The sequence below is a fragment of the Plecotus auritus genome (assembly GCF_963455305.1).
Source record: "Plecotus auritus genome assembly, chromosome: 9".
NCBI lineage: Eukaryota > Metazoa > Chordata > Mammalia > Chiroptera > Vespertilionidae > Plecotus > Plecotus auritus.
The window spans coordinates 126,679,169-126,706,178 of record NC_137783.1 but is presented as its reverse complement, the minus strand read 5'-3'; the positions used below and the strand labels follow the sequence as shown (position 1 = coordinate 126,706,178).

Sequence of the window (27,010 nt, the reverse complement as noted above, 5' to 3'; positions counted from 1 at the left end):
TACATAGTCTTGCCTTCCCTGACCAACCTGTGTAAAATGGCACACACCCAACATTTCCCCATCATCATCTCTCCCACCCTCCTGCATTGAATTTCTTTTTCAGAGCCCTTACCTTACCTCCCACTTGGCATATTCTGTGTGTCTCCCCCAACTAGAAAGTGGGCTTTGTGAGAGCAGGGATTTGTAGGTTTTGTTCACTATAGTTTCCCGATTCCTGGCACGGTGTCTGCCATGTATAGTAATCACTGTTCAATTAATATCCATTTAACATAAATTATTGAGTAAAGGTCATTATTGTCACCTTCCAACAGCAACTTCTCTTTTCACAAATGACCTACATCTTCTCCATCTACCCTTGAGATCAAGCCACCCTTTAGCATATCCAATTCTTCTCAATCAGAATGGACTCTATACTTGTGAAACCCAGTGCAAAATGAAAACTTGAGGCTGTTGTTCAAAAATTATTACTAAGAATTTCAAGATTACAACAGCAGAATATTAAACCAAGGGTGAGGTCTTTCTATGCTCAGAACCCTGTGCAACAGTCCACGTTACTTGCCCATGAAGCTGGCCCTGCTTTCAGTTCTCTGAACATAACACACTTGCCCTTGTGCCAAACCTACCACCTGAACGTACCACCCTTCCCTTCTCTCCTACCTTTAGGTCACAGGCTGTCCCTCAGGGAGGCATGTCCAAGTTCCCTGGGCCAGACTAGAGCACCTTGCATTCCCACTGTGTATTACCTCTTTCATAAAACCATCGTCCTTATGATAACTGTTTATTTTGGCCTTCTCTGCTAGGCTATAACGTATAAGAAGGCAATGTATTATGTAACTATATTCCCACCACCAGGCTTGGAACCTAGTTGGTACCCAATGACTCCTTGTTAAATTGACTAACATGAGGAACTTCCTGGTTATGGAATTTGAGATATTAGAAAGTAGAATGAAAAGGTATTTGGGTAATCAGGGCACTCTCCAGCCATGATAAAATTGACTCCTGTTGAAAGAGACGAGGACCCAAGCAGTGGATTGGGCATCCCTGCCTCAGGCCTGGGAAGGCGTGGACTAAGGAACTAAACGTTGACAGTGGGGGCAGCCTTGACAGTGAAGTGTGTGACAGGAAGAAGAATAAGATGTGAAAGTCAGGATAGAGCAAGCCTGGGAAGAGGGCAAATAAAAGGCGCAGTATTCCCAATCATGTTGAACCTGAGACCACTCTGTTGGCATCTCAATTTAATACCTAAGTGGGAGCCCTGACAGCCAGCCACGCAGCGGGAGGTGGCAGTGATGCTGTCATGATTCATTAAACAGCATCAGGGGAAAGGCCTGCATAAATCTAACCCAGGTATCTCAACCTCAGAAGGGTCTGAAGTACAGTCAATAAATCAAGACTGAACACCAGCCATAGGGATTAGAGAAACCCTCTGGCATTTAGGGAATAACTAGAACACTCGGCAAATAGGTAGAAGGTAGGGTCTTCCAGCCAGGCCTTCCAGAAGCCTGGTGTTCAGATTCATTCCAGATCCCAGTCCCAAGCTGGTGCAAACGGGCATGGCTCTGGGATTGAATGGGGCTGGATCTGCACATGTAAGTCCTCAGGGCCTACACCAATATAAGTATGAAAAAGACAGAGCTGATGCAAGTAGGACTTCCTGCCTCCTACTATGTGACTTTCTCATCGAGGTGAGTCTCAGAAAATTCATCTCACCAAATGCATTCCAATCTAAGTTTCTAGCACACCACTGGAGCAGACAGTTACTCAACTATCTTGATACCCATTCCCAACTCCTTCCTTGCCTACCTATTACTACAAAGTCTGAAAAATGTGAGCTATGCAATCTTCCAACATCCTTTGCAGCCAGGATGGCCATGTGATGCAATACCATCCAATGAAATAGAAGAGGCTGTGTCTGTGGGAGCTTTAGGAAAAGACTTTTCTCCCCTGATGCAAGGGGCAGACATAGCTGCCACTACTTCTCCTTTCTCCCTTCCTTGAACAAGAATGGAGGTCTGAAGAACAGAAGCCATCTGGATACCACAGGCAAGACTGTGGATGAAAACAAATACGTGAGAAATGGAAGGAAGAAAACTAAAAGAGCCTGGATCCCTGAAAGCATCATTAAACCAGTATCTAGACATCTTGCTATGTGAGAGGTGAGGAAAACAACCTTATTGAGGCAGAAAGCACGCCTAAAATGTTTATTCATACCATTGATTCTGTCATCACAGAAATCAGTATGTGCAACATTAGAGAGTATTTCTAAAATGACATACAATGGTTAAGAGTAAGACACTGGAGTCTGGGTTCAAATCCCAGCCTTACTGCTTACCAGCTAAGTTTCTCAATCTCTCTGTGCTTTTGTCCTCAAACGAAAATGGAAATTATAATGGAACTTCCATTATATAGTAGTTGAAGGGTTAAAAAAAGAAGCTCTTAGAACAGTACCTGGAATATGGTAAGTGCTCAGTGAATACTGGCAATTACAATGATGATGCTGAAAGCCTAAGTGAAAAGATTCAGAAAATGAACCATCACTGCTAGCCCTTTTATGTCCTATTAGCCAAACTGCAGTCCTACACTTCTCTTTCTAGTACAAATTAACTCTGGCCTTCTCTTTTTGTATTCTATAGCTGTTTTTCCTGTGGCGGCACCTAACTCATATATGCAATTTTAAATTGAGAGGGAGAGAAATACTTATCACCAACAGACTTGTCAAACCAAGATCACCTCTGCAAAACAAGCCAAGACGAATACAACAACAGAAGCATTTATAAACTATTGCCTCGCTGTTTGAACCTATTCTCTCCCAAGCTTCTTGTACAGCTGCAGTAAGGGAACCTGGCCTTCACGGACTCGTGGCTCACGTATAAATAATCCCACGTGCCTCCATGCAACTGGAAGAATAGGATGTCTACAGCTTGCTCATAAACCAAGTATGTTAAACCCTAACTATAAACAAGTAAACAGTATTCAGTTGACAATACAAAGTATCATGTTTCATCTTTTTTATTCATGAACTTAATGGACCAGGAAAAAGACCTATTTACATTCCTGTTCTGTTATTTAACTACCAACTAATATCTCTCCCCATGCCCAGGAATAAAGGCTCCCAATATATCTGTCCTCTACAATGAAATTAGTCAGAAAAAAAAGAGACACTAATTTTCAGCCATAAGCCAAAAGAATAAATGTCCTGATAAGTGCCTATTTCATAAGTTAGTAATGTTTGATAAAATATAACAAATTTTTCTCCAAATGACTCTCTGAGCTTGCAAGAATATAGGGGATATTTGCAGGGGCCAGAAAATAAGAGGAAGAAAAAAAAACCCACAAAGATCTAAGTGACTGCTGATCAAATGACTGCCAGGTTTCAATGTTCGGGAAAAGAGAAAAGGACAAACCATCCAAAGAATGAAAACAAAATTCTGAAGTAAAGCTGGGGTTCCTAAAGAATTATTCAAGCATTGGGAAAAGTGTGAACTAAAAATTTATCTGCTCACCAGAAAAAGGAGATGGGTAAGGAAGATGCCTCTCCTGCATATATAATAATATCCCAGTGAAATTGTATAACCACCAGCCTCTACTGACAGTGCCAGGATCAAATCTATTTATCTGTGTAGTATGGGATACCTCTGGCCAAAAAATTAACATAAGTGGCCCCAAATTAGTAGTTCCCAGGTGCATCTAGAAGAAAAAAAAATCAAATACTCTGTAGCCCTATGCTGTCTAATAAGTTGGCTACTAGCCATATGAGACTAAATTAAATTTATAGGAATTTAAATTTAATTTAAAATTCAGTTCATCACATTAGGCACATTTGAATTGCTCAATATTCAGCCACATGTAACTAGTGGCTACCATAGTAGAAGCAGAGACATAAAACATTTCCATCATTGCAGAAGCTTCTATTTAAAAGTACTGGTCTTAATCCAGGCTTCAAAGGATTCCCACAGCTAACTGCTGCTGGAAATTAGTTCATAATCCACAATTACAAAATAAACAAGCCAACCATGCGTGAAAATAATCAGAAAAATAACAATGGAATATAAGTAATAATAACTTTAAATAAAATTTTCCAATAAATACTATAATATATATATATATATATGTATATATATATATATATATATATAACATTTTTAATTGAAGATTAACACAAAACTATAACAATGGAAAAAGATACTATCAAATGGGACCAGGTAGATTTGAAAAAGAACTAACAGAACTTCTAAACATATATATGGCATACATAAGCATTCTATGTAATAATATGTGTGCTTATGTGTTTGTGTGTGTGTAATCATTGAAATTTTAAAAATTCAGTGACTAAAGAAACACTTCATTAACTGTCATATACATCTAAAAAATTACCAACAATGCATCATGGCACTTTTCATGGAAAGCATGGAAATATGGTTAAAGAGATATGGACGACCAAGTAAGAAAATCTAAATGAAGTTCGAAGAGAGAGAAAATAGAAAGAATTGAGGGAGAGAATAATATGTGATTGGAATGGAAATTTTCCACGTTTTAGGACAGTAACCAATGCTCAAATTCAGGAAGTTAATACTAAACAGGATAAATATGAAGAAATCCATACCTGGATAAATCATAATAAAAATGCAACTGACCAAAGAAAGAAGATTACACAAGTAGAGTAAAAAGCATCACCCACAATAGAATACTGATGGTGATAGCAACAGCCTTCTCCACACCAATATAGGGAACCCAGAATATCATGGAATAATGCCTTCAAATGCTGAGAGAAAATAAATGACAACCTAGGATTAAATAATGAGATACATCCTTAATTAAGAATAAGAGTAAAATAGCCATTTTCAAACAAAAACTAATGTGTTTACCACTGAGGAAATTTCTCACAGATACATTTTGACAAAAGCAAAGTAAACTAAAAATAAATAAATAAATAAATAAATAAATAAATAAAGACTGAGAGGTAGAGGAATGGTAAGCAAAAACCATGATGATAAATCACTCTGACAATGACTACGCAATAGTAACAAAACAAATCTGACCTAAAATTCTGGAAAAGTAACATGGAAGACAGAGGTGTTTGGACTTACACGATCTATATGTTCACTATTAATTTTGTTAAGCTAACGCTGCTTGTTACAACTTTAAGAGTAACAACCAGGAATAGGGGAATATAACTTCGGAGCTAGAGAAGACTTGATGGGAGTGATAAAGACAGACATCTGGAGGGCTATTTCTCTGGGGGAGGGAGGGAGAAAACGCAATGCCTCAACTAGGATGAGTAACTAGTGCATAAAGAAACATGTTCTTTCTTAAAACAGATGTTTCCTTTACAGACTTTCGTATTGAACCTTTTGTATTTTTCCATTTGTCTAAAGTACTTAATAAATTAAAACCAAACAATGATATGCCCCACTTGAGAATTACTTGCTGTACAAAGAATAGTAACAAAAAGCCCACAAGAGTCAAGTGCTTTAAAGTTTATAAAGTGCTATATGACTTCCACTGCCTCATTTGATCCTGACAATACATGGAAAAAGAAAGTAAGGTGTTTCATATTCTTCATTTTGCAAACAAGGAAGGAAAAATGACCCGGGCAGTGAATTGCCTTTCTAAAGTCATACAACTAAGAAATAGCGGAACTTGCCTGGCCAGTGTGTCTCAGTGGCTAAATGTCAACCCATGAACCAGGTCATGGTTGGATTCCTGGACAGGTCACATGCCTGGGTTGCAGGCTCAATCCCCAGTATGGGGCATGCAGGAGGCAGCAGATCAAAGATTCCCTCTCATCATTGATGTTTCTCTCTCTCTCTCTCTCTCCCTCTCCTTTCCTCTCTCTGAAACCAATAAAAACATACTTAAAAAAAGAGAAACAGCAGAATTTGTCCTCAATCTAAGTCTTCTAACCTCTCTAATCCAGTTTCTTCCCAGAACACAATGCTACCTTGAATCTGTCAACAACGTTAAAAAATAAATTAGAGAACTTCAAGCCCTGTAGAAATGGCATTTTACCTGGAAAAAAATCTGAATATTAACAAAGAATATTTTTAATATTTAAAAATATTTAAACATTAATTTTATTTTATTTTAAAGTTAATTATATTTAATTTTAAACTTAATACTTCACATATTTTAATATTTAAAAAGAGTTAACTATCAAAACTTTGATGTTCCCTCAAAGAGAATAGTCAGGGATTTAAAGAGATTTATACAAAAGGTGAAAGACTTACACGATCTAAAGAGAAGCCAGAGTATTGACTTGGGGTAGTGAACACTCAATAGAGTATAGAGATGATGTGTTGTAGAACTGTGCACCTGAAGCCTGTATAATTAGTTAACAATAAATTCAATAAAAAAGGGGAAAAATTTTTATATAAGGTTGTTCACTGAAGCAGTATTTAAAAGTAAAAGTTAAATGGGTGGCTAGGTGGCAAGAGATCAACCAAAGACCCTGCATGCATATATGCATAACTCATGCACACAGACAATAGATTGGTAAAGGCCTGGGGTGGGTGGCAGGGATGGGCTAGAAGGGGACAATGGGGGGAAAAAGGGAACATTTGTAATACTTTTAAAAATAAAGTTTTTAAATTAATTAATAAAATAGAAGTAAAAGTTGAAAACGACCTCAATATGTAACAATAGGAAAGTGCAGATTGGTATGTCTGTATAATGCAATGTTACATGGACATTATACGTCATTTTATAAAAGACTATACCTTAGGAAAATGCTAATGGTATAATATTAAGAGGAAATATGGTATTAAAAGTATGATATCCATTTTATTCAACTATAGATGTTGCTGTAAAAATTGACAATGATAGATACATGCATTTTAAAAGCCTGAAGGCAAATATGCCAAAACACAAATAGAAATTATATCTGGGGTTGGGGAGTTGACATTATTGGTGATTTTTATCTTCATTTTCTAAAACGAACACATACTGCTGGTGTCATCTGAACAGCACAAAATTAACAAGTAAGTTTTAGAACTTCTTTTCTGTGAAAGCACCTGCAACTTTAAATTTTAATCTTTCTCCCCTATTGAGTTCAACATGTAAAAGTTAACATGCTGCAAGGAAATAAAATCAAAAGAAAATAAGCGAAAGATGAAGATAAAATGTCTCTGAAATTGATTTATATGAGGCCAAAGCCTGGTTCTCCTTACCACTGAGTCCAAGTTAAACAAGTTAACTGGCCTCAGCTATACAGCTGAAAACCAAACACAGAAGGACCCTAATCCCTAAGCTCCTGGTTTAATGAGAGCATTAGCTGAATGTCAAAAGGGCTGGCCCAAAACAAACAAACCTCAGCCGAGACATTGCATCTGTAACAGTTGTCTGTGCTACTGAAAGGTCAGACTACGTCTCAAAAAGCACAAACCATCCAACCACAGAGATACATCATATCTTCAGGACCCTTCCCAGTCACCCACAGTTCCTAATGCTAGACATGCAAGGATAGCAACAATTTTCTTATCGAACACACCCGTTCCACCACGTCTCCACTGCTGACCCCCAAAGAAATATCTAATGTAATCTTAAAGTTTGATTCACAAGCTAGCCTCCACTACTACAGGCTGTCACTTTCCCAAACTGTGCACACCGATCATCCCACAGGCGTCCTCAAACTACGGCCTGCGGGCCATATGTGGCCCGCAGAGAACATTTATCCGGCCCGCCGGGTGCCGCTGCCTGTCCTGCTTAGCAGCCGACTCATCCCGGGCCCGCAGTGCGCATAGGAATTTGTTCATAGTTTTTTTTTTTTTTTTAACTATAGTCCAGCCCTCCAACGGTCTGAGGGACAGTGAACTGGCCCCCTGTGTAAAAAGTTTGAGGACCCCTGAATTCTAATGTATCATGATGAGCCTCTGATCACTCCATTTAGTTCTATACTGGCAAGCTCTCAAGTACCTATTCAGCAGGTCACTCGAGGTCTTGCTGAGGATGGAGAAATTTTAAGATCTTTAATCTTGTTTTCAGGTATAATGTACCTGCCATCAGAATAAAAGCGGTTAATGGTTTTTCCGTTTCTTTTCCATTAGATGAATGGAGAGGGGATTGAAAGCTGGAAGCTAAGCCACTACATGATTCTTCCCTTTATTTAAATCAATTGTTCTTCGGTGCCCTTTATTCAACCCCTCTCCTGCACCCTTCTTCCTTTCATGCTTCCCCTCGGAAGCCTGGATCCAAGACTGGAGGCAGCAAGCAGTACAGGGACAAATAAGTCTGGAGCTCAGAAAACCAGATGAATCTAGCTAAAGATGGTCAAGTGGAGTTTTCAGAGAAAACCCTGGTAAGTTGGGCTCTTGCAGCTGGGTTTTCCTAGTGCTTTTGGGTGGTCACAGTGAGGCTGGTGGTAGTGATGACAGGATGGGGAGAGGGAGGAGAAAGATGAGGATGAAGAAATGTTATAAGCTGGGAAATGTAGCAAATATAAACAAATATGTTCTACAAGCACCAAACTGACAAAAAAAAAAAATGTAAGTCGAAAGGAGACAGTACAGACCTAATTATGAGGTGAAGTTTAAATGAAGCTGAATTTTGCCATTTATTTAACACAAAAATCCATCTCTGCCTTCAGTGGATGTCCGTAAAACACAGCACTACAAGGACATCCCCCTATCCAAACAAGAGGTGCACAGGGAAGCAAACAGTTCTATGATCCACTTAATCCTTTTATTTCCAAAGACAAGTACAAAATCTGTGTAATTCTGTGCTTGGTTTCTGAAACACTGAAGTTAACACTAACAACCCCACAAAACAGAGGACAAGAAAGGAACAGTGTTAGCTAGCTGGAGGGCTTCTCCTTTAACTTGTGCTGCATTAACCTAAGGAAGGAAATCTATTTCCCTTAGACTTCCACATTTCACAAGAGGGAGAGAGCAGAGTTGGGGGATGTGAACTTTTCAAAGCAACATATAAATTTAAAACACAAGAGCTTTGTAAATTAAAAGAAATATAAACTGTCCAACAAATTTGCTTTTAAAATAAATCATGGGTGGCTCAATTGGTTCGAGCATCGTCCTGATACACCAAGATTGGGAGTTCGATGGGGCATGTACAAGAATCAACCAATGAATGCATAGATAGGTAGAACAACAAATCAAGGTTCCTCTCTCTCTCTCTCTCTCTCTCTCTCTCTCTCTCTCTCTCTCCCTCTCTCTCAAATCATATTAAAAAAAAATAAAATAAATCATTGGAACCAAACAATTCCTCAATAAACATTGATGACAAAATGTATCTCATCTTGTATGATCGTCAAATACAGAAAAAAGAAAAGTGTTGGGGCCAGTGGAGAATAAAAATCAAAGAAGAAAGCAAAGAAAGGGGAAAAGAAATAGAGAGAGTGTGGATACAAATGAAAGAGAAGAGAGTGAAAGAAGTATAGAGGGGGGAAAAGATAACTGGAATAAAATCAGATGAGGAGACAGTCAATTCTCAGGGAAATAAGTTAATGAATATAACCGGTTTTGTTAATCCCTACTTCTCATTTCATCAGTTATCTCTGACCTTTGAAATATGGATTAAGTCCAGCATGGCATCATTCATGTAAAGCCCCTGTGCTTCCTAAATGTTTTTATTTTACCTTTTTTAGTGCTAAGTGGGTCATATTTTTCGAGCCAAAGCATGACTCTTCCACAGGAGGAAGTTATTCTCTTAGCACCTAGACCAGAAATCGCTTAAAGCACCAGTTCTCAACCCTGGCTGCACACTAGAATAACAAGGAGATCTTTAAAAGAAAATTCTGATGTCCTCATAAAACACAGATGCCCTATCCTAGCTACCCTGGACTCATTAAATCAGCCTCTTTGAGCAACAGCCTCAAACAAGGAAATCTGAGCTGGGTGAAAACCATTTCAACATCCCCTCAAAAATATAGAATGGCTTCTAGAGTATAGGTATATCATATTTTTTATATAATTACATTTTGGGTTTTTTGCATTCTGCAGGCAAGAAAGGAGTTTCTGTTAGCATAGGCAGCCAGGAGTTAACAAGAGAAGGGCCCTAGACTGGCTGAGCCTGATTAAGTCTGGAAGTTGGCTTCAGACACCCCAGGGGAAAGCCACATCCTCTGCCAAAGGGGACCTAATCCCCTGAAGATCAGCTTTCCAATCTCCCTGGGGGACAACTGGCTATTAGCTGGAATTACTGAGGGAGGCGCATGGGAAAATCATTTGCTAAGTACATGCACAATAGAAGCCAAGGTGGTGCAGGGAGAGGTAGGCTCATGTGCAGTAGAAACCAGTAGGTACAGAACTTTGGGGCATGCGGAGTAAAAGCCAAGATGGCACAGGGGGAAGTCCTTCTACTGTGAGGCATGTGCAACAGGAGTCAACTTGGAGACCATAAAGGGGAGGAGTCTAACCTGGAAAACCTAGGAAAAGATTGAATTGAGAAAGTATCAGGAAAGAGATTGGTTAGTTTAAAAGAATGCCCCTCTCTCCCAAGCCCAAGGTAATACAGTCCAAGTTTAACCAAGGCCCATCTGGGTAGCACTGGCAGCAGCATGGGCTCCAAGGGCGGGCCTGGGTAGAGCGCACTGGGGAACAGAGACGAAGCTAGCTGAATGGGGACAGAAGCTGAGCTGTCTACGCTGTGACATGGTCTGAACTACAGCAGCTTCCGACGCCCTGCCGATGCTGGGTAACGGAACAACATCCCCAGACCCTGGCCCTTCTTCTGGGCTTGGTGAAGATGAGGCTGGACCGCTTCCACAACAGGACAGAGCTGAGCCACCTGGTCGTGAATGAGACACTGCGCACCTGGGGCCAGTTCTGTGTGTTCCTTCCAGCTCCAATAAATCTCACCAGTGCACCTCATCCTCCCAGGCATCAGTCCCCAGAATGCTTTTCTTGTGACTCCGTGAAAGTACCTTATTTCCACTGGCAACATTTCTAAGACCCAATTTTGAAGACATGTTTTTCCTGCAGACTCGAATCTGCCTGACTTTTTGTAACATAAGCAGAAGGATCTAGGCTGCTGGAAAAGATAAGCTGCAGCAGGAATTCTGCCTTAGAGGACCCTACAGCACACTCAGCCCATTCCCTCTGCTCCACGGCCAGGCCCACCCCAGCAGGCCCATCCCTGCTGAACTGCCTTGTAACTGCGGATCTTCATCCCCCAAAAAATGAACCGTTCCAGGGAGGGCGCTAAAATTCCAGAGAAACTGCCTCTTAATAAAAATCAAAACAAACAAAAAAAGGTCTTTTAGGAACTGTAAGAAGAAAATTATCTTTAAAATTGAACTTTTGCCCTCTGGGCCCATTTGAAGAATCCCAAGAACCTGAAAGGTTGTTATCACTGAGATGACCCAACTCAGAGCGAACCAAAACATTATTGTCACATAACCCCATGGACAGCTAGGAGAGTGAACAGTACAGTGGAGGAATAAACAGGCATGATCAGTGTCAACCCTAGGCCTGGAGTGAAGAGTGGCTATTTAGGAATAGATTCCACACAGTCAAGTTATTCCTTTATTCTGCAAGTTTCAAATTTAGTTTTGTTTACTTTTAACAGTCTCTAGCACGTCACTTGCTGCTAATAGAAGAAATGGTCCTTGCTCTGCAGGACCTTGAAAACTAGGTAGAAAAAAACAGAAATACAGATGATACAGCCAAGCCAGGCTTTCCCCAAGTACCAAGGGGAGCCTTGTGAGCTCCAATCAGAGGTATCCTGTGAGACGGGCTGGCATGCTCAGATATGGTGGGTTGCTGCCTCGCAAGAACTAAAACATTTTTCCTACAAATGTCTTTTAAAATAAATTTCATTCCTAAACCTTCCCCCCACCCTCCCAACCCCTTATGCTCAGTGAAAGAAAAATAATCACTAGCATTGCTATTCCTCCTTTCCCCCAAAGAATGTTTGTTAATCCTTCACAGGACATAAGTAGGATGTCCCAACAGGACTAAAAACAGCATGTGTTTCTAAGAAAGTGGGGGTCACGGATCTGGGCTGAATATCAAAAGCCAGCAGAATGTAATTGTCTGGAGTGGGGGTTAAGCAGACCCATGTCTAACCTTAGCTGTGTAACCTTGAGCAAGATAATTTAATATCTCTAAGCTCAAGCTTCTCATCTGTAAAGTGTGTACAATAAGATTATTTCATTCAAAGGATCATGGTGAAGATATTTTACAATTTATTTTTTAATATATATATTTTTATTGTTGATAGTATTACTGATATCCTCCATTTTCCTTCCCTTTCCCCCCTCCCCACTTCCTCCCAGTTCCTACCAACACCCCCCATCCAGGTCTTATTTTACAATTTAATAATGAATGCAAAATGCTCAGCACAGTGTCAGCACAAAGTAAATGCACAATGTATGCATTCATTCAAGAAATATTTCATGCATGTATTAAATGTGCCAGGCAATGTTCTAGAGTCTGGGATAATAAACACAATAGACAAAAATCCCTGCCTTCATGTGGCTTACCATCTACTGTTAATTAAATCGCATAGAGTTTTAGATGGTGATGATTGCTATGGAGAATACAGGGGTGGGCAAAGCAGGTTTACAGTTGCATTGTGACATTCTTTTTTTATTGTTTACAGTATTACATATGTGCATTGTGACATTCTTTTAAGTTAGCAAAGCTACTGTAATAATCATAACGCGCATGTCTCTTTCCATAGGAACAACTGTAAACCTACTTTTGCCAACCCACGTATGAAAGTGGAGAATGTGGACAGGGAGTCAGGCAGACAGGCAATTTTAAATAGACCTTTCTGATTTGGGGATTGATTATGAGTAAAAACTGAAAGACGAGATAAGGGCATGAGCCATGCAGAAGAAAGTCACAGCAAATGCACTGAGGGAGAGCATGTCCGGTGTGTTTGCAGAGCAGCAAGGAGGCCAATATGACAGAAGAGGCTAAGTATGGGGAACATTAGGAGGAGATGAGATCTGGGACTTAAGGGTATATCAGACTAGGTAGGGCCTTGACGCTTCCTTTCACAAGGACTGAATTAGGAAGCTGCTGAAGAAGTTTGGGAAGATGAGTGACATGATCTGATTTTCACTTTAACCTGATCACATCAGCAGCAGTGTCAGCTGAGATGGGGACGGGGAGGGACATATGCAAGAGCAGAAACAGAGAGAGTTGCTAAGAGACTAGTGCAATGATAGAGGTGAGAGTTGATAGTGACTTAAACCTGATAATGGCAATAGTGATGGTTAGATGTGGTCAGACAGACTGTGGCTATATTTTGAAGGTTGAGTTGACAGGATTTGCTAATAAATTAAATGTACAACGTGAGAAATAGGGATCAAGGATGATTCCTACCCAACGTTTTAGCCCGATCAACTAGAATGACTGGAGAAGAAGCAGATTGGGGATGGCGGGTCATGGGGAATATAAATTTTATATGCCTTCTGCACATCAGAGATATAACATAAGCAGTAAAATATATGAATCTAGGATCAAGGGATCAGGTCTAGACTCAGCTACACACATGAGCATCCCTAGTACATAGATGCCGTTTAAAACCATGAGACTGAATGAGATCACCAAGGGAGTAAAAACAAAGAGAAGTCCATGAAGAAAGTCTCAGAGTGCTTCAATAGGTAGAACTCAGGGAGGTGAGGAAGAGCCAGCAAGGGAGGCCGAGAAGCAGCAGCCAATGAGAAAAACCATACGTGACCTAAAGTTCCTTATGTGAAATTCATTCATCTAATTATGCATGACCCACCCCCTCCCCGTGCATCTATCCATCAGCTAGTCTAGCACATTTCAGCAGATAGATTTCAGAATAAGATAAGCCTGGATTCAAACCAGATTCTTCCACTGACCAGTTCTGGGGCCCTGTGAAGTTACTTAACCTTGTGGAGTCTCTGCTTCCTTGACTATAAAATGAGGAGCATAACAGCCGCAGCATGGGATTGTCAGGATTCAATGAGACTTTATATATAAAGCACAGAGCTTAGTACACCAAGAGCTCAATAAAGAATGGCTACAGGTTTTATAATTATTATTCATCAAGTTATTTTCTGAGCACCTACAGTGAATGCAAAAAAACACCATGTCAGGCACTGAGAAGAAAATTAAATCCCACAGAAGATAAAATTTGGAAATTTCAAAAACACTATATAGCCCACAGTCCCAAAGACCTTTCCTGTCTGATTTATATAGTATCTTCAGCAAGTGAGGCAAGCATGGCACTCTACTGTTTCATGAATGAGAGACTGACATGAACAAAGACTGAGTTTGTGGCAGATAGAGATCACTGGGAGCTGAAATGGACGAAGAAAACTTCATTACTGATATGGGAAGAAAAGCTTTAGGCAAGTTTTTCCCATTGAATGAACCACAATTTACATAAACAGGCAAGATGAGGTGGGGAAAGTCCAGATTATTAAAAACTATATTAAAACTTGATATATTAAATTGCTTTTACTCCCTTGGCATTTGGGATTATTGAATAAGACTTGGAACCTAAACAGAGGGAGGATCCCAATGCCTTAATCAATCTTGTTTTAGGGAAATTGGTTTTGATTCACATCTGTCACCCACATAATACCTTTCATGGGGGAATCTCTAATAATAAAAACATAATAAGCTAATTAGACCAGACGTCTTCCAGACATCATTCCGGATGTCCTTCCTGATGAAGCCGGGGCTGGAGGGAAGCCGGCCCAGGTCCCAGGTGCCTGCCAGTGGCAGGAGGAAGGAAGCCCACGTCCCAGGTGCTGGAGGGAAGCCGGTGCTGGCAGGGGAAGGAAGGCCTACTCTTGCACAAATTTTCGTGCATTGGGCCTCTAGTAATAAGAATAAAAGTGAACAGCCATGGAAATCTAACTTGTTCCAGGCACTCTTATAAGAAAATTTATATGTAGTTTACTCTTCAAAACAATCTACAAGATAGATCCTATTGTTATTTCTACGTGATCTATGAGGAAGGGGGACAATACACTAAGTGATAGAGAAGAAATTTGTGTCTCTGACTCCAGAAATGAGCCCTTAACTGATACAGTGCATCCTGTGGAGACCATCTGGGTAAGAGTCAAAATACTGACAGTTCTCAGAGAACTTATTAGGTAAAGAAAGACATAGAACAGTGAATTCAGTCAAATTAATGATGCAGATGATAGTCAATATCATTCCCCAACATTTGATTTTAAGTCAACCCATTTTTCTAAGTTGATTTCCTAGTTCAAATATTTGTGAGTAAATGAAGAATGAATAGATTAGATTAGATTAGATTGATAGATAAAATGCACCAACACATTCCTAAAGTTTCCGAATCTCTGAGTGAGGCTGAATGTGTCTGTTCACACTCTGGAACATCAAAACACCTCTAGGTCTTTTTTCTTCTCTGTAATGAATGGGAATTGATATTGCGTTTAACTAAATAGCCGTCTTTATCTGTATGGAGGATTTTAGAAAACATTTGCACCTGTTTTGGTAAAGCAGCTTCTATGCAATGCTGTGTTGCCTTAGAGAAATGCTTAGTGATTATAGGTACAAGATGAAAAAATAAAATGAGGTGCTCTAAAACCCATCAAAGCAACTGAGAAAAAAGCCATACCCATCAGTTATCCCCCCGAGTGATGGGCCAGAAAAAAGACAGCACTCCACCCACCTGTGCACATGCAGCTAGCTGGGGATTAGAGTGGGCAGGTGTCATGCATTGTTTTTATTAGCATGGCCCATGGTACATTATCTCTCAGGTAATGGTAGACAGGCCCAGTAGGATTACACACCACCTTCATTCTAAGTCTTAAGACACACAGGAAAGTTGTTGTTGTTTTGCCCTAGGTAGAAAGTATTTTCCCCACTGGCTTATTAAATTGGTAGATTTGTAGATTTTTCGAAATGAATTAGCAGCATTAAATATTTTCTGATTTGAAAAGTGGTACATGTGCATAACAGAATATTTTGTATTTATACAAATAAACACACACACACACACACACACACACACACAAATAAAAGCCATCCATACTGCCACTACACTGGAGGAATCCCTTACATTCACAGAATTTTAAGCTCAAAATCCAAGTGTAACTAGTAGCAGTGATTTGGAGGGATGACAGTCGTGGTTGAATCTGTAGTTTGTTTTCCTGTTCTTTTTAACCTGACTCTGAAGTCATTTTGTGAGTAATTTTTAATGGAAAGGAAGAACTAAGGGCTTAGTCCCAATTCCTTTTACAGTGAGAAAACTAAGGCTCAAAGGAGGGGAATGCCCAACTCAACATCACAAAGCGGCTTGTCTGTGAACAGGGCTAGAGGGCGGGGCTTCTAACACCCGGTGCAGCACTCTCCCCACAGAACCCTTCAAGGGGAAACCCCACGGTGCATGAACTTGGGTCTTTTCAGGGCTCTGTTTTTCCCAAGCGCCCTATAAATCTGAAATAAGCTAGGAAGTCAGAGCTTACGCTTTGGGTAACAACATTTCATTGAGTCTTCTTTCCAGATGCAAGTCTCTCAAAGGAGCCAGGGGGCCCTGGCAGGTAACCCAAGTCACCCCTCAGCTCAGGACCCTTCCTGCCTATCGCAGCCCTAGTATTCTGCCTGCTTTCCTTTATATCTTGATATCTATCAACATTTTACTGAGTGCTTAATATATACCAGGTACCATCCATACATACCGAATTTAATCCTACGGTAGCCTTGCGTTCAGCTTCTTATCTCTATTGCATAGATGCAGAGATAGAGAAGACATATTTCCAAGGCCACAGAAAAGTAAATGCTCAAACTCAGACTTGAATTCTAAAACTGTGCAATTCTCAATTCTCTCTTTCCCCTTCTGGATACTGAGAAGGATGAACTCTTCTGGCATCTTGCTGTCATGGCTGGTCTTGAAATTCTTGTAATGCTAATAGTTACTATAGCTCACTATGGAGGTGTGAGACAGAAAGATCAAAACAACCAATAGGACTTTAGATTTAAATAGTCCTGATTTCAAGGTTGAGCAACCCAATTTAGTAGCTGTGTATCCTGACCTTTGGCAAATCACTTTGAATTTCTGAGCCTAATTTCTTTTTCCACAATTATGAAAATGTGAATATCTTCCTCAAAACTAGAGTGTTTATAAAATGTATCATTTAAACCTGTACACTTTTGAACGTGAAAGGGGAAGCTATTAATAAATTCGGTGGGACCACAGATATAAAACAGGACCTGCCCTGGGAAATCATACATATGGTCCCTATAGATAACCATGTCAAAGAACCTTGTGCACTACCCAGCATACAATCGACTGTCTTATCATAATAGGTTCCTGTCTTTTCTGTATAAATGAAGCATCAAATAGCACAGTGGCTTTCTACCGGGGGCATTTTACTTCCCAGGGAACATTGGCACTGTCTGGAGACATTTTTGGTTATCACAGTGGTTATCACTACTGGCATTGAGTGGGTAGAGATCAGGTGTGCTGCTAAACACACCACAACACACAGGGAAGAAAAAAAAAAGCAATCATACCAAGGTTGAGAAAGCCTGAAATTGCAGTTTTCATTAAAAGTGTAGAACAAAGGGTAGAGAAGGTCTGATGTTGAGGACAGAAAGTTCACTTAGCTTCTCCCGGTGTTATCCTGGGTCAGCTAAAACATGGTGCTAATAAAATCAGTCCCCTTGGAATTAAAGTGAAGTGGTACATTCTTTTGATACTTTAATTACAATAAACAAACTTGCAAACAGACCTATTACCACTCTGTGAAAGGTACCGTCTCACATCTCAGAAGCAACTTCCTAAACAAGAAAACAAGAGACCAGGTATCATATATATAATGCAATCTGCGTATATTCAAAGAACATCAGCAATCAACACAGGTGCTTCTCTAAAGGTACGAAATTATAATTAGCAACAACAAAGCCTTCATCTGACTTGCCTTCCCTAGGACAGGCTTGGATGATAAAAATAAGTTTAATGTTTAAGCCCCATGCTTATAATGTAGCCACTATTTGGGGAACAACATTTCTTTGAAGGAGAATGAGCAATCATCCACAACTGTATGGGCTATAATTAATTGATCACTCACTCACATTTTCACATCTCAAATAATCATGAAAGAGATTAAAGTTTTCAAAGCTCTTTTCAGATGCACACCCAGCCCCATCAAGCCAAGTTCAATATTCAATGTTGCATTCAGCATGAGCAGGTTGGCTCAAGAGACTGGCTGTTAGATTGGATATGTAAATACACTTATCCCAACTCTTAAGGCAAATGTAGCTCATTAAAATACAGTTACAAGCAAAACATAATCCCTGTTTCTCTGTAGGAAATGCACTTTGTAGTTTGGGTACCCTTCTGAAGGTCTAAAAACTCCAGGAAAGAGATTTTATTTTGATTTTTTTGAAGTCCTAAGTTTCTCTCTACACTATCAGCTAGCTGATCCCTACCAGGAAGGGGTTTTTCCTGATCTTGATGAGGGTGACCCAGTTCAAACAGCTCTCCAGACCACTGTTGTCTGGTACAATGTCCAGCTCTTGCATGGGCTCCCACACTTAGTGGCTGTTTGGGGGCTTCCTTCAGTGGTATCTGTTCCAAGCAAGACAAGGATGAAAAGGGCATGTTCAGAAACTCTCCACACAAAAGTATCTTTTCTGACACAACCTTTTTAGCAAGAAGGAGTGTTGTCTCCCTGCTACTGCAGGCCAGAGAGATGAATTCAATGTGCTAGATGGTCAGGGAGATCACGCAGCTGAGACCTGGAGAAGGTTCAATGAGATAAGCCATCTTGGGTTTAGACAATGAGAAAAAGTTTCTGTTTTCTATCTGGAAAGCCCTTCTCCGCATGTGTTATGTCATCTTTTAAAAATTAAACTTTGGAGGGAAAAAAGTAAATAACCTTTCTTCCCAAATGGCCTTGGATAGCATGAACCACTCCCAATTTGGAGCTCCCACAGTAGAGTATACATAGCTCTATTACAATAAATGGTCTACATAGTAATAAATGTACTTACATGCCTGTGGGTTCGTTTAGGGCCTTGTCTTATTTCCCACTGTTCAGCACTGTGTCTGGCACAAAGTGAATCAGGAAGTAAAATTTGGACCAGCTGAATTAAAATGGCATGGGAACCACATAGGGATGCTACATTGCTGTGTATTGACTCTGAAGTATAGCCAGGTACATATCTGCTGAGTGCCTACTAAGTGCCAAGCACTATTCTATGTGTTTATTAATTGCCATACAATATTATTATTCCCACATATTGGCCTACACTATATAAAATGGATACTAATATCACCATCCGTAGTCAAGTAAGAGAAGGTTCAGACAGTTGTCTGTGATCACATGGATAGTCAATGACAGCCAGGATTCCAAGGGGGCATTCTATCTGTAAAGTCCATATCCTTAACCCTCAGGTTATGCTGATGCAAGAGACTACTCCAGGGCAAACAATGGGCAGAGAAGACTCTAATGCAAGTTCACATCATAAGCAAGTACAGGGCTCTTCGGCTGAAAACCTGGAGCAGAATTCAGGATGTGGGTCCAGGAATCCATCAGAAATAGACCTTAGTCAGGCCATTCAGAGTGCCTGTCCCCTTCCTCTGGGTTCTCTGTATCCTGATGCTGCCCATCTGATTAGTCTGAAGCCTGAAATAGAACTAAACAGGATGCATCCATGCTTCTCAACCACAGCACTGTTGGCACTGGGGGCCAGCTATGTCTTCCTGTGAACAGCTCACCCTGTGCACTGTAGGATGTTCAGCACCATGCCTCGCCTCAACTCACTGGATGCCAGTGGCACCTTCTCCCCCTCTCCTGTGGTTATAACAACCAAAAAAGTCTTCGGAGATTGCCAAATGTTCCCCAGGAGACAAAATCCTTCCCCCGGTTAAGAACCAATAAAGTACATGTAGCCCCTAACCAGATGAGAAGGCCTTGTAGAGTGTACAATGAGCCTGTTCTCCTTTCTGACATCAGAGTAAATCAGACTGTACCTGGAATGGAGGGAAACCCTTAATTCTCAACCCCCAACTTGGGCCACACATAACGTCACCCTTTCTGCCCCCACTGGACGCTGGCAGGATAGGAGGTGATGGTAAAGTTCAGCAGCATCTTAATCACTGTTTGTTCCTGGTGGAATGGCACACTCATTTAGAGGAAAAGAAATACTGGTTCTCATATTGCCCCAGAACTAGAAAGCCTTTAATGAGACTAATACACCCTAGGCAAGTGGTCGGCAAACTCATTAGTCAACAGAGCCAAATATCAACAGTACAACGATTGAAATTTCTTTTGAGAGCCAAATTTTTTAAACAAACTTATTCTAACGCCACTTCTTCAAAATACACTCGCCCAGGCCATGGTATTTTGTGGAAGAGCCACACTCAAGGGGCCAAAGAGCCGCATGTGGCTCGCGAGTTGCAGTTTGCCGACCATGGCCCTAGGCGATAAGAAGAGCAGTTGTAATCATTCCTATTTAAGAGAGCATGAACATGAGACGCAGAAAGGTTAAGTGATTTGTCTGAAGTCACAAAGCTAGTTTGTGGTAGAGCTAGGAATCAAGCTCAGGCCATTATGTCAAACTACATTACCGCTCTCTGCCATCCCCAGGGGAGTAAAGCTTTCCCAAGACCAATTAAAGCAGAAAGAAAAGTGGAAATGCCCCAACTGGCTTCTGATGACTGAATCATCTTGAGTGGAGAGGGGGAGATGCCCAAGCATTGGGAATACTTAAAACAAAGTAGGATACAATAGCTGAATGGGAAGCAGCCTGTGCAGATGAAAAAGGAGTAAGGGCTCTGCCACATCCCATCTACTTCAAACTCGTACCATTTACTAAATAATAGATCCAAGCATTCCTGCTGTAAACCCGCTGGCTAGACATTTCTCACTATAGCCAGAGAGTCACTGAAAATATATATCTTCTCTTGCACCAGCTCATGGGGAAATCACTATGCTGATTTCACTATGAGAAATTAGGGAAGAGAAAAGATCAAGAATAACGTCAGGTTTCAGATTGGATAACAATTTTAGATGCTGCTAAATGAAGACTATTCTAATCTATTCTTTGCCCAAGTTCTTTTGCTCATGTGAAGAAGGAAAGAAGAAAACATGTTCAAAGGCTACTCTCTTCACTTTAATGGGACTGAAAAAAAATCTTAGTTCATGGTAGTTGGACCTTGAAATTGTTCCCCACACCCGTGACTTCAGCAGCCTACAGGGAGTGCCAAGACAAACCGATGTGAAAGCTCCCCTAATTGTGCTCTAGGGGGGCAGAGCAGAGGCGCTGGGGTCAGGTCCTGGAAGCTGCCCTTCCCAGGTGTGGGAGAAGGTTGCCTTATTAGTCCCAGGATGAAATGGCTTTCCAATTAGACTCCTACTAGTACTAACATGAACGGGCAATAGCCCACCTATCAGAATAATGTGGCTTTTCCGTTTCATAGACCTTTACCCAAAGTTTTCACCTTGATCAAATTGTTAAGGGACATAAATTTTAAATGCCTCAAGGTTTAAGTAACAATGACTCAAATAGATTGTTTCAAAACTTGTAAAAATCCTACGTGATCTATCAAAAATAAAGCAAATATCTATACTCAACTGAGAGCCTATATAATGCTTGCTTCATTCATTCTTCATTCATTCATTCACTGACACCTCTGTGCCACACATTGTTGCAGGGGCCAAAGCTATAAAGATGACAGTCACATTCATAGAGACCAAGGGTAAGCAAACTTCCTATAAAGGGTCAGATAGCAAATATTTTTGGTTTTGCATGTAGATCCCTGTTACAACTACTCAACTCTGTCATTGTGGTGTGAAAGCAGCCATAGACAAAGAGAACAAATGGACAGGCTGTTTCCAATAAAACATATTCAAAGACAGGCAGTTGATTAAAGCTGATCTGGAAGCTGTAATTTGTCTAGACCACTAGTTTATAAAGAATGACCCCGATCCCACCCCCAATCATAAACATCAGCCTCACCTAGGAACCTGTTAGAAATTCACATTTTCATGTTCTACCCTAGACCCACTGAATCAGAAACTCTTGGAATGGGCCCTGGAAGTCTGTGCTTTATTTAATAAGTTCTACAAGAGACATTGATACATGCTCCAGTGTGAAAACCATTCATCTAGACCAGCGCTGTCCACTATGGCAGCAGCAACCCACTATATAAATTACATTAAATTTTAAATTCGTCACTTGCACTAGCCATATTTCAAGTGTTTAATAGTCACATGTGGCTGCTGGCTACTATTGTGAACACGTCCCCTTCACTGTGGAGAGTTCTACTGGATAGCATAGGTCTAGACCAGGGGTGGGCAAACTTTTTGACTCGAGGGCCACAATGGCTTCTTAAACTGGACCGGAGGGCCGGAACAAAAGCATGGATGGAGTGTTTGTGTGAACTAATATAAATTCAAAGTAAAGGATCGGAGGGGAGAGCAAGAGAACCGGATAGAACAGCCGGATCCGGCCCGCAGGCCATAGTTTGCCCAAGGCTGGTCTAGACAGACACTTGGGCCAAAAACGGACAGGTACCATGACAGGTACAACGATCTATGGACTACAGTGTGGCATGAAGTTAGAGACAGTCAATTCTACATGTAGGGAAGGGAGTCACTGCAGGTTTCACAATGAAGGGTGATGAGCCAGTGTATCTGCTGGTGGTGCAGAGTGGGAGACTGCTGCAGGGAACAACGGGAGACCATTGGAGGGAAAGGTAACTTAAAGGAAGAGCACAGAGTGTGCGAGGCACCAAGAGGCGAGGCATGGTTTGTTACAGGATCTGCGATTTCTTCACTAAGGCTAGAACAAAGAGTGCTTGTAGGTTAGAATGGAGAAAGGAAAAGATGGAGATGGAGAAACTATATCAAGGCACACCTATGTGCCTTTCTTAGGAGTCTGGAAACTACCGGCTGTTCAGAGTATGATTGGCTGGTGTTTACAAAGATCACCTGACCAAATGCTTCCAAGGCCTAAGACAGAGTAAGCAATCTGTTTACTTATTTGATTCATCCCAAGGCTTCTCTGGGTAATTTGTTTACTTTTAGCTCCTGGAAGGGAAAATGTGGGTGAATTAAGCCAGAACTGATTTGTCATTTAAAAGAAGGCATGTAATTATGCTCACCTTGCCCTGAATGGTCCTGTTTGTCCTAACAGATAATGGAAGTGGGAAGGCTAGACTTCGGATATATATTCATTATCTGGTATCCATCCATTAGTGCTCAGTGATGTCAATAAGCACCACAATGGAAGCGCCTCTTGCCACCTCAGGATCTGCGGGACACAGTTATGTTCTGCCAATACTAGAAACACAAAAGGCAAATGCTATACAGGATCCTGCAGCTCAGTGTTTGGACACAAAAGCTCTATACATTGTTTCCATAAAAGGTGGGCCTAAATGGCCATTTATACAGCAAAACAGTCACCCCCAAACTGTGGTGGAACAAGGATAATTACCAGGAGGTGTGAGGGAATGGAGAACATACTGGGTTTCCAACAGGACGTGCCTACTTAAAATGGGGCAACGGCGTGTTGCACTTGAGCGCAATGTTAACACCTGTAAAGAAGAGTCATTTAGAGGAAAACACAGATGGGGCTCCGAAATCGATTCCTGGTGGGACGGAAAGGAGAAAGGGGCAGGGGGAGGGGGGAAAGAATCTTGAAAATGGGCCTTACATTTCATTACAAACCAAAGGCATTTCAGAAGCTGCTGACCTTTTCATAACCATATTGATTTGGCCACAGGACAAAAAAAAAAGAGCCACAGAGAAAATAAAGTCACCTTAAGGTAACAGGTTAAAGCAAATTGTGAGAGGAAGAAAGAAGGTTGACCTTCAAAGGCTGATACTGTCACACCAACACAGCCTGGGCAGGCATTTATCACCAAGGTCACTCCCAAGTAGCAACTGCTATCCCCACAGGGAGCAGGTGCTCATTTGCAGAGCAAGTCCTGGGCCCACGATGTGCTCATGACAACTACAGCAGTGATTTCAACAGCAAAAATGAATCTCCTCTTATTCCCTCTTCTGAGGCCTTCACTGACAACCCTGCTTTATTCCCACTTGGGTATCAAGAGACTTGCTCATTCTTTATAGAGGCATCCAGCAATAAACAGAGTGAATATATTAATCAAACTCCTTAATGTTAAAGCTTAAGAGCAGTATACTCCCAGAATAAGGGGAAAAAATGGAAAAGAAACAAAACTGGTAAACAGAAAGAAAATTTGCCAATAGATAGTAATCTTAAGAAAAACAGAGTTGACATAACAAGAAAAGGTGCAGAGATCTGAAATAAATAAAAAAAGGACCAAGTTCAAGTCAGTGGACAAGTATGTTCAATGGTAAGTGAAAGCCAAGAGGAAAAGTATCTGATAAATGCAATTGGAAAGTTTAGCTAAGGAAATCAAGGGCCAAAATCAAGGCTATTTTTTCAAAAGTACTTTAGAGGTTGATAATAAAACAACTATAATGCAGCATAAGAGGTATATATGACTTTCCTTAAATATCAGTTTTATTATCTAATTTGATTGTAAGATTTGCAGTTCACCAAGTTAGATAGACAAATTACTTTTCCAGACCTGTATTCATTTATTTAATCAACATTGTTAAGCCCTAATATAGCACTATGCTGAACAATAAATTCACAAATATGCCTTCTAGGAGTTCACAATGCCCTGAGATTAGAGAAATCAGCAAGCAAATTACAGAAATATAAGTGCTTAAGCCAGAAGTTATGCACACATTGAATGATGGGCTTATCAGCCTCATGAATGCCAAACTTACCCAGGAAATAAGCCTGCCTAGTGCCAGGTTAGAAAAAATACCAGACTACTAATACTTATTTCTTATTATGTCAGAAGCACTCCAAGTAAACAAGAGCAAAATAGCCTGGCCCTCCTGGCTCAGTGGTTGAGCATCAAACTATGAACCAGGAGATCATGGTTCGATTCTGGTCAGGGCACATGCCAGGTTGCAGGCTCAATCCCCAGTAGGGGGTGCACAGGAAGCACCCAATCAATGATTCTCTTTCATTATTGATGTTTCTCTCTCTCTCTCTCTCTCTCTCTCTCTCTCTCTCTCTCTCTCTCTCTCTCTCTCTCTCCCCCCCCCCCTTCCTCTCTGAAACCAATAAAAATATATTTTTAAAAATATAAAAATAAAAGCCCTGATCATGCGGGTCTAACAAGGCATGACTCTGACCTATAATATTCGCTCCTGACCTTTGTCCTGTTGGTGTTAGAACTCCTCCCTATGCCCAGTGCTGCTTCCTCCCCTTTCTTTTCACAGGGATTGATCTCTAATAAACATTTTACACCCCACACTCCCTCTCCTCAGCATCTGCTTCCAGAGAACCCAACTTGTAACAGGGAGAGAGGGGACCTGTCCAGACAAGGGAGAGCACAGGAATCTGGACTTAACTGGGAAGTCCACAAAAGCATCAGGAAAAAGGAAATTCTGAAGTTTATTTCTGCAGGATGATTAGGTCTTAAGAAGCAAAGAGAAGAGAAATAAGGTTGCCAGGTGAGAATTAAACTAGTAAAATCCACTTACAATGGGTGAGATCAGCCGTCTGGGGAAATAAAACCAGAGAATGTCTGTAAATGCGTGATTGAGGAATTCGGGACACTGTAAACCCCAATCAAGGTGCTTTGAGAGTAATTTCAAGAAAGGAGAACCGCTGTGTGATTATAATTTGCTAAGCAGAAGGAAGCCTAATCAATGGCATTGTACCTTGTTTTGAGTCTTTCTCCAAAGGAGTGGGCGGGGCAACCACAGTGGGAAGGCTCTGCAGAAGCTGAGGGTGGCAGGGTGCAAAGCTGAACAAGCTAAGGACAGTTTGTTGAGGTTTATTAAAAAATGATCTGAGCCTGGAAAGAAGGGTTTGTTTGTTTGTTTGTTTGTTTGTTTGTTTGTTTCACATGCTTTAAAAAGTCTCCAGTAAACAATGTTTCCCATCAGGCTTTACGGCTCTGCACTATTCAAAAGAGCCCTGCAGGTCCACGTCAAATATCACCACTTCGACTTTGAGAAGGATGGGACCCAGGGTCCTAAATTTGAAATGGCTTGTCCGCAGTCTCAGCCCTTAACTCAGAGCATGGAGATCCCAACTGCACACTCAGCATAGTACAAACATTTCAAAGCCCACCTGAGGTTTCCTGTTAACCCTGGCTCTAAGGGGAAGGCTGGAAGAGGAAGGGCAGGCAATGTGGGGTGGGGAGTAATTAATCAACTGAATCCTCATTGACTGTAAGAGAAGGACAACAGATAATGAATAAAATTGTGTAAAAGATAGCACTACAAGCACATCCTTAAATAAAAAAAAAAAAAAAGGAAGCAAATAGTGAAAGAAACTGCAACAGAAACTTCCTTAGGGAAGAGTGGGAAGGGGTGAGCAGTAGACTGTTGTTTTTCATCATGTAATACTTTGTCATTAAAAAACATACAAATGCTTTATTTTGATCAAAATAAAAGTAGTATGAAATATGATGCTCTAGCCCAGTGGTTCTCAACCTTTCTAATACCTCAAACCTTTAATACAGTTTCTCATTTGTGGTGACCCCCAACCATAAAATTATTTTCGTTGCTACTTCATAACTGTAATTTTGCTACTGTTATGAATCGTAATGTAAATATCTGTGTTTTCTGATGGTCTTAGGCAACCCTGCTAGCAGTTCACAACCTGTGGGTCACGACCCACAGGTTGAGAACCGCTGCTATAGAGCCTAAGACCATTGACCATCATTCCAACACACAAGATGGCTGCCCCCATGTGGACACACAATGGCTGCCATAAGATGGCCAGCAGGGGATGGCAGTTGTGGGCGATCAGGCCTGCAGGGAAGGGCAGTTAGGGGTGACAGGGCCAGCAGAGGAGGGCAGTTCGGGGTGACCAGGACTGCAGGGGAGGTGTCCCAGATTGGAGAGGATGCAGGCTAGGCTGAGGAACAACCCCCCCACCCGCCATGCATGAATTTCATGCACCAGGCCTCCAATATATATACACAGTGTGTGTATGTGTGTGTATGTGTGTATATATGTATATACACACACATATATACACACACACACATATCCTATCTAATAAAAGAATAATATGCAAATTAACCATCACTC

At 40.9% G+C, this 27,010-nt stretch overlaps 1 protein-coding gene across 2 annotated transcripts in view; it reads right to left on the bottom strand.

Moving 5' to 3' along the window:
- The window catches only part of NELL1 (neural EGFL like 1), a 721,145-nt gene that overhangs the window by 457,474 nt on the left and 236,661 nt on the right, over nt 1–27,010 (bottom strand). The window lies entirely within an intron of this gene.